The sequence below is a fragment of the Bos taurus genome, chromosome 3 (genome assembly GCF_002263795.3).
Source record: "Bos taurus isolate L1 Dominette 01449 registration number 42190680 breed Hereford chromosome 3, ARS-UCD2.0, whole genome shotgun sequence".
NCBI classification, from domain to species: Eukaryota; Metazoa; Chordata; class Mammalia; order Artiodactyla; family Bovidae; genus Bos; species Bos taurus.
The window spans coordinates 42,116,720-42,119,537 of NC_037330.1; the positions used below are offsets into that span (position 1 = coordinate 42,116,720).

Genomic DNA, 2,818 nt, shown 5'->3' on the forward strand with positions numbered 1-2,818 from the left:
AATTAAGGCTCTCAGACTCTAGAGCACAGGCTCAATAGTTGTGGCACCTGGGTTTAGTTGCTCTGCAGCATGTGGGATCTTCCTGGACCAGGGATCGAACCCAGATCTCCTGCATTGGCAGGCAGATTCATTATCATTGAACCACCAGGGAAGCCCTGATGTAAACTTAACCTTCTTGATTTTTATTGTAAAGTGCTTTCTAGACAGGCTCTAACAACCCATGCTCTTGCTAGCATTGTTTGAGAATGTCTATTTCACTATATCCTTGCCGACAGTATGATCGTTTTTTTCAACTTTCTAACTAGTAAGATTGCCATAACATTTTAAAGAAAGTTGTTTCCTTTGACCTTTGCGTCACTGGTATTCGTAACATTAGTCTTATCTAGGTAATAAAACACAAATCTAAAAACTCGGAAACATGATATTATTCTTGGTTCTGTTGCAGATTTTTGAATCTGGCCAAATATTTGTTTTCAGTTAGAAAAAGAAATTTTCAAAAAGGACTGTTAGTAGTTCTCACTCTTCTTTCTCGAAATAGTAACTTTAAAAAAATAAGAACTGAGCACAGACAAGATGGTGCTGCCAACGCATGTCTCTCCCTCATCAAGCTCGGCCACTACTCTGCTCTGTTCCTGGGCTTGACCTATGAAGCCAAGTCTACAATTACCTGAAACACTGGGCAGGAGAGGAGAGGGTAGCAGCTGAGGAGAAAGAGAAGCAGGGTGAGCTGAAACGCATTCAGAGAGAATTGGCAGAAACCCAAGAGGACTGCATATTAAAGTGATCCTGCCTTTCTCTGGAGCAGTGTGAATGAATAAAGCTTTCTGTCCTCTGTGAATGAGAGTGGATGAATGAATATGTAAATAGATAAATAAAATATAACAGAGAAAGTTGATACATTTAAATATGCTAAATCGATAGTGAATATTTGCTTAATCATTCGTTCAACATTTGTTGAGACCCACTAACATGCCAGGCAGGTGTAAGGAATCAGAGCTGATGCCAGAGACCTCAGCCTCTAGTAGAGGACACAGACTAGCAATCAGGCAACATGCAGCTCTGTGTGTCTTTATCCAAAGAATTTGGGCCACAAGTGTCTCAGAAACAACACTATTTGTGGATTTTTTAGGAAGGTAAGACAATACTTACATATAACCAGAAATGGCTTCTGCTGGAGCCTGGGACAGCCTCCCAATAAACAAATACAGCAACATTTCCCTAATAGAACAACATTACAATAGCCTCATGTCTGTTCACGTCAGATTTTGCTGTTAATATGTTTTGGCACCAGTTTTAAAATAAACTTTTGGCTTTCAGAGCTTTTTGGATTTTGGAGTTGTAAATAAGGGAATGTAAACTTGAAAACGGTGTCATACATTCTAGGAGAGAGGTAAGAATGGAGTACTATGGCAATGTATGGGAATGGCACCTGACAGACTGACAGGCTCAGGAAGATGAGTGGAGAGAAAATAGAGGTTGGTATATAAATGCCAATGAAATGCAAATATTTTATTGTATTATTGTTCCAGGGAGATGTGAGAGAAGTTGAGGAAGAGATGATCACCTGATGATGAGCTCTGAAAGACTGCTTTGGGGTTTTCTTACTTTATTGTTGCGTTACAAACTGTTAGATACTTCTTTCTGCTGTGTTACAAAGTTAACGATGAAAATACTAATGCCTGGTCTATTCAATTTCCTTACTGGTAGAATAAAAAATATTGCAAATCTGTGAAATAGCAGTATGTCATTTAAACGCTCAACTATTTCTTGCACATCTATGCTACCATACCTGTTTTTAATACTTTCTCACATTGCTCTCTCTGGCCCCAGACAGGCTAGATATTACACCACCGTGCAGAAATGGTTATCTCACTCTCATGCCTGGAAACCTTTTAGAGTGCCCCACTAGGAGGTGGTGGGGAGATTCTATATTGCTCTCTCTCTCTCTCAATATATACTGTATAGGGCAGGAACGGGTCATCAACGGACATACAAACTTGTGTAGGAACACAAATACAAGGAAGCTTTGTGAGGATGGCAAACTTAACGATAAAGGACAGGAGGGGCAAAAAGGCTAAATGCCAAGCTCAGGAGAGATGTGTGAAAAAACATGAGACAGACCAGTCAAGAGCTTACACTGAAGATGCCTTTTGGATTGAAATGTAAGGAAAGCAGAGCTAGAACTAGAATCCCTTTAACCTGGGCTTTAAAATATCTCAATGTGTGAAATATTTGTATGTGACAAGTCACTTCTAAAGTTCGTTTTGCTTAATATTTTTAAGATTCTGCTTTTCCAAGCTTAACTGGCACAAATTATTTGCACTATTTTTCAAGGCAGCCTTTCTTAAGTAAATGCCAATTCAGGACCTGATCAAGTTATACATTAGCTAAATTAAAAGAATCCATTGGGAATCTATTAAAAAGTAACCAGCACAGGAGATAAACCCTAAAGTTAGTCATTAGAAAAGTGAATCAGGGAAATTTGAACCAATATGATTTTACTATGTTGTCTTATCATCCTTATGGATGTAAAAAAATTTTTTTAATCCTTAAAACATATCTAATAGTTCAATAAATATACCTTTAAAATATTTAAAAGCTTTAGGACATTCCTTGGTTTGCACACTGCAATGTACTTACAAAGTGCAAAACATCAGCTGTTATTTTGCCTAGCTGGGACAAAGGGCACTGAATATTAAAACTTCAAAAATGGTCATTTGAATTGTATTACGACTATGCAAACCACATGAGCCTGACTAACCATGAAAAATGCAAAATCCTTTTCATTTCTCGTTCCTTAACTTGAACTTTAATATGA

The 2,818-nt window shown here is 37.9% G+C and overlaps 1 pseudogene; it reads left to right on the forward strand.

Moving 5' to 3' along the window:
• The first annotated feature begins 573 nt into the window (after window positions 1–573).
• LOC132344993 (ATP synthase subunit e, mitochondrial-like) lies at window positions 574–844 on the forward strand (annotated as a pseudogene).
• Window positions 845–2,818: the final 1,974 nt, after the last annotated feature.